This window comes from Lontra canadensis, unplaced genomic scaffold (assembly GCF_010015895.1).
Source record: "Lontra canadensis isolate GAN:19392208 unplaced genomic scaffold, GSC_riverotter_1.0 scaffold1, whole genome shotgun sequence".
NCBI classification, from domain to species: Eukaryota; Metazoa; Chordata; class Mammalia; order Carnivora; family Mustelidae; genus Lontra; species Lontra canadensis.
Window position 1 is genome coordinate 131,663,076 of NW_022630995.1, and position 6,000 is coordinate 131,669,075.

The window sequence follows — 6,000 nt, forward strand, 5'->3', positions numbered from 1 at the left end:
CAAGCATAGCAGTAAAAATCAGTAGCCACCAAGCAGCCATAGTGACACAAAGTAACACTTTGTATTTCACCAGGATGCATGCATATTTAAAATAGTTTATCAAGTATACTGGTGTGGTGCCTGGGTGGGAGAGACTGCGAGCCTAGGATGAAGATAAAGGGGAAAACTAAAAATTAAGAGATTAGCCTTCCCTGAATTACCATATATAATGAGCTGGCAAGGTCCCCCACACAACCAACCAAATGAAAATGAAGCAACCAAGAAAATTAAATGAGTTTCAGTAACATTCTCCTGAGCACCAAAAACTGTGGAAATGATATCCTATACATATGGAGTGGGAATTCAGTTTGTTAATCTAATACCTTTTTTAAAAAAATTTTTTAATTTACCATAGACTGAAGTATGCATATTTAAAAAATCAAATGATACAGAAATGTATAAGATCAAAACAATATTGTGTCATCTTCCCCAATGTTAGCTCCTATTATCTTTCCTGTATGTTTCTGCATTATTACTTTTTTTTACTTTTATTATTTTTTTTAGTAAACTCTAAACCCAAAGTGAACTTGAATTCATAATCTCAAGATCAAGAGTCATATATTCCTCTGAATGATCCAGCCAGGCCCCCTATCTTTTGTTTTTATACATTTAAATATGTAACTATATTTCTATATTATATGTATATATCTATATTATATGTATTACATGTATATATCTATATTATATGTATGTATATGTATATGTATATGCATGTAAATGAGATGGGATGATCTTATATATATTATTTCATGGGTTTGCTTTTTTTTTTACAACTTAGACTTGTGCTTTTTATATTTTTTTATGGAGATATAATTGGTATGTAATATTTTACTCATTTTCAGTATACAATGTAATGATTTGATATATTTATATATTGCAGTGATTACCACAATAAGTTTTAGTCAACATCCATCAGTACACATAGTTACAAATGTGTGTGAGATGAGAACTTTTCAGATTTGCTGCTTTAGTAACTTTCAAATATACAATACAGTTAACTATATGGGGCGCCTGGGTGGCTCAGTGGGTTAAGCCTCTGCCTTCGGCTCAGGTCATGATCCCAGAGTCCTGGGATCGAGCCCCGCATCAGGCTCTCTGCTCAGCAGGGAGACTGCTTCCCCTCCTCTCTCTCTGCCTGCCTCTCTGCCTACTTGTGGTCTCTCTCTCTGTCAAATAAATAAATAAAATCTTTTAAAAAAATACAGTTAACTATAGTCATCTTACTATATATTATCCCCAGGACTTGTTTATCCTATAACTGGAAGTTTGTACCTTTTGATCACATTTATCCATTTTGCCCACCCCTCCCACTTCTAGCAATTGCCAATCTATTGTCTGTAACTAGAGGGGTTTTTTTTTGTTTTGAATTGCTTTGTTTAGATTCCACAAATAAGTGAGATCATGCAATATTAGTCTTTGTCTGACATATTTCGTTTTTGGTTTTTTTTTTAAAGATTTTATTTATTTGACAGAGAGAGCATAGGTGGGGACAGGAGGGGCAGAGGAAGAGGGAGAGGGAGATGGCAGGCTCCCTGCTCAGCAGGCAGCCCAATGTAGGGCTCGATCTCAGGAGCCTAGGAACATGACCCAAGCCAAAGGCAGACACTTAAACCTACTGAGCCACCCAGGTGCTCTCTGTCTGACATATTTCATTAAGCATAATGCCCTCAAAATCTAACCATGTTGTTGCAAATGACAGGATTTCCTTCCCCTTTGTTGGCTGAATATTTCATTGTGTGTGTGTGTGTGTGTGTGTGTGTGTGTGTGTGTATTTTATGTATATATATATATATATATATATATATATATATGCATACATATCACATTTTCTTTATCTGTTTACATGTTGATGGACACTTAGGTTCTTTCCATGTGTCAGCTATTGTAAATCAGGCTACAATGGAAGTGGGAGTGCAGATGTCTCCTCAAGAATGTGATTTCATTTCCTTCAGATAAATACCCAGGAATTTAATGACTAGATCACATAGTAGATCTATTTTTATTTGGGGAAGAATCTCCATACTGTTTTCCATGGTGGCTGTAGCCAATTTACCTTCCCACCAACAGTGCACATAGTTCTCTTTACTCCACATCCTTACCGATACTTGTTATCCCTTGTCTTCTTGATAACCATGCTAACAGGTGTGAGGTGATACCTCATTGTGGTTTGTTTGTTTAAAGATTTATTTATCTATTTGAGAGAAAGTGCAGAGGAGAGGAAGAGGGAGAGAAAGTCTTAAGCAGACTCTGGGCTGGGTGAGGAGCCTGTCTCGGGGATCAGTCTCACCACCCTGAGACCTCAACCTGAGAGGAAACCAAGAGTTGGACACTAACCAACTGAGCTGCCCAGGTGCCTCCATCTCACTGTGTTTTCGATTTGCATTTCCCTGATGATTACTGATGTTGAGCATTTTTTCATGTACCTGTTGTCCATTTGGATATCTTCTTTGAAACATGTCTATTCAGTTCCTCTGCCCACTTTTTAAATCAGATTGAGTTTGTGACTTCATTATAAATTATATATATATATAATGAAGTCACAAACTCAATCTGATTTACATATATATATAATATATGTATAATATATATTATATATATTTTACATATATATAATATGTATTATATATTATATATATAATATATTATATTAGATATTAACCCCTTAACAGATATATGATTTGCAAATGTTTTCTCCCATTTGATAGGTTGCCTTTCATTTTGTTGTCTCCTTTGCCATACAGAAGCTTTCTTTTAGTTTGACATAGTCCCACTTGTTTATTTTGCTTTTGTTTTATCCTTTTTAAAGTATTAAATATTATGTGTGCTTATTTATGGCACTCATACAGCCAAAAACTATTTCACTGCAATTTTCTAAATTGCTACCAACTTTACACACCAATAGAATATTCAAAACTATAAGCAAGAATGGAAAACCAATAATTTTAGGTTTTATGGAAACCAAGTTGTTATTTGTTACTAAAACAGAAGTCTCAGGCACCTGGGTGGTTCAGTCCATTAAGCATCTACCTTCAGCTCAGGGCTGGGATCAAGCCCTGCATAAGGCTCCCTGATGAGCCAGGAGCCTGCTTCTCCCTCTCCTTCCTCCCCTCCCACCTGCTCATGCTTTCTCCCTCTTTCAAATAAATAAATAAATTATTTTAAAAATTTTAAAAATGCAAGGCACCTGGGTGGCTCAGTCGTTAAGCATCTGCCTTCGGCTCGGGTCACGATCTCAGGGTCCTGGAATTAAGCCCGGCATCAGGCTCCCGGCTCAGCAGAAAGCCTGCTTCTCCCTCTCCCATTCCACCTGCTTGTGTTTCCTCTCTCACTGTGTCTCTCTCTGTCAATTAAATAAATAAAATCTTTAAAAAAAAATTCTAAAAACCAAAAATCTCAACATGAACACAGAAGAAATAAGGTGTATGGCATGTTGTTTTCAAGACACAGCAATACACAGATATTATATATGCCACTGTGCTAATTCCTAATATCCTACCTGTCCTTTACAGTTGTCTTTGAAAAGAAAGTATTTCCCATGTTAAAGGGAAGATTGGGATTTTTTTCACGCCTAAAATATTTTTAATTTTGTCTTTTTTTTTTCTTTAAGATTTTATTTCTTTATTTGTCAGAGGGAGAGAGAGAGAGAGCACAAGGAGGGGGAACAGCAGGCTGGGGGAGAAGCAGAAGCAAGCTCCCCGCTGAGCAAGGAGCCTGTTACAGGGCTCTACCCCAGCACCCTGGGATCATGACCTGAGCTGAAAGCAGACGCTTAACTGACTGAGCCACCCCAGCATGCCGATAGTGTTCATTTTTGGATGATTTCCACCCACAGAAATGTTGAAAGAGGAGTCTAGTGACCATAGTATATTCTTCATGTAGATGGGCCTGCTTTTATTTTGCCCCACTCCTTTATCACTCTGTTTATTCAGAGCTTTATTTTTCTTTTATGAACCATTGGAGAAGACAAACGCTTTAATAGATTATGTGCTAAGAATAAGGATGTGCTCCTGGCTAACCACAGTGCAGTTACCATATAAGAAATTTAGCACTGATACAATCTGTTACATCATAATTGAATATAGAGTCCCTATTCACATTTCCTGAGTCGTCCCAATAATGTTCTGTACAGATTTTTTTTTCCTGATCCAGGACCCAATATAAGATCACAAATTCCATTTAGTTGCTGTTTTTACTCTCCTTTGATTGGGAAGAGTTCTTCAGTTTTTCTTTATCTTTCGTAATATTGACACTTTTGAAGAATTCAAACTACTTATTTTGTGAACCATCCCATAGCTGGAACTGTCTGATGAATTCTTCAGATGTAGGTTAAGCATTTTAGGCAGGAATACTAAATGTGTGATATCAGGTCCTCCTCAGTGCATCATGTGGATTTTACATATTACTCCCAGCAATTATGTTTTTATATGGGTTCATGAATGCAGGGTTGTTTTTTTTTTTTTTTTCTCACATGGTAAATACATTCTCTTTTGGATAAATAAGATCTATCCTGGAGATGGGAGGTGGTAGTGGTTGGCAGAGAAGTGACAACTTTACTGTTTATTTTTTTTTAAGATTTTATTTATTTATTTGACAAAGAGAAATCACAAGTAGGCAGAGAGGTAGGCAGAGAGAGAGGGGAAAGCAGGCTCCCTGCCGAAGGCAGACACTTAACCCACTAAGCCACCCAGGCTCCCCATGTTTATTTATTTATTTTTTAAAGATTGTATTTATTTATTTGACAGAGAGAGCAAGAGAGAGAGAGAGAGAGTGAGAGAGGGAACACAAGCAGAGGGAGCAGGAGATGGAGAAGCAGACTCCCCACAGAGCAGGGAGCCTGATGTGGGACTTGATCCCAGGACACTGAGATCATGACCAGAGCCCAAGGCAGGTGCTTAACAACTGAGCCACGCAGGTGCCCCGATTTTACTGTTTCTTTGGTGTAATGACAGCTAAGAGCTGAATTAACCCTTATAGTAAAGAGGAGGGAATGTGGGACTAATAAGCCACACCAGGAAGACAAAATCAATTAGTAATGTGTGCAATGTACCATTTTGGTGTATGAGATTTATACATTCCATAATTAACTAATTACTTGACAAATACCACAAGTAGGGGTTCCTGGATGGCTCAGTTGGTAGACCCCTTGATCTCGGGGTCGTGTTCGAGCCCCACATTGGCCATAAAGATTATGTAAAATAAATAAAAACAAATACCTCAGATATTTATTGAGCAATTATTAGTAACCAGGCACCATCATAGGAGCTGGAAATACAGGACTGGAGAACAGCAATTCCCCACTGCCTTGTCTCCAGCCACTCACACTCTGCCCTGCCTCAGGGTCTTTAAAAATATTTGCCCTCAAATGTGAAAACAGGGGTGCCTGGGTGGCTCAGTGGGTTAAAGCCTCTGTCTTCAGCTCAGGTCGTGATCCCAAAGTCTTGGGATCGAGCCCCGCATCGGGCTCTCTGCTCAGGGGGGAGCCTGCTTCCCCCTCTCTCTCTTCCAGGCACTCTGCCTACTTGTGATCTCTGCCTGTCAAATAAATAAATAAAATATATATTTTTTAAATGTGAAAACAGGGGCGCCTGGGTGGCTCAGTGGGTTAAAGCTTCTGCCTTCGGCTCAGGTCATGATCTCAGGGTCCTGGGATCAAGCCCCACATTGGGCTCTCTGCTCAGTGGGGAGCCTGCTTCCTCCTTTCTCTCTCTCTGCCTGCCTCTCTGCTTACTTGTGATCTGTCAAATAAATAAATAAAATCTTCAATAAATAAATAAATAAATAAATAAATAAAAAGAAAAATAAAAATGTGAAAACAATGTCACTTGATTTACCACCAAGCTCCTCTGCCACATCAGAAAACTATTCATCTCCACATCTCAGTAGCAGACCCTCCATTGGACTAATAGCAAATGTAGAAATCCTTGGAAGCATGTTTGAATCCTCTAACTCCTTAACCCCAAC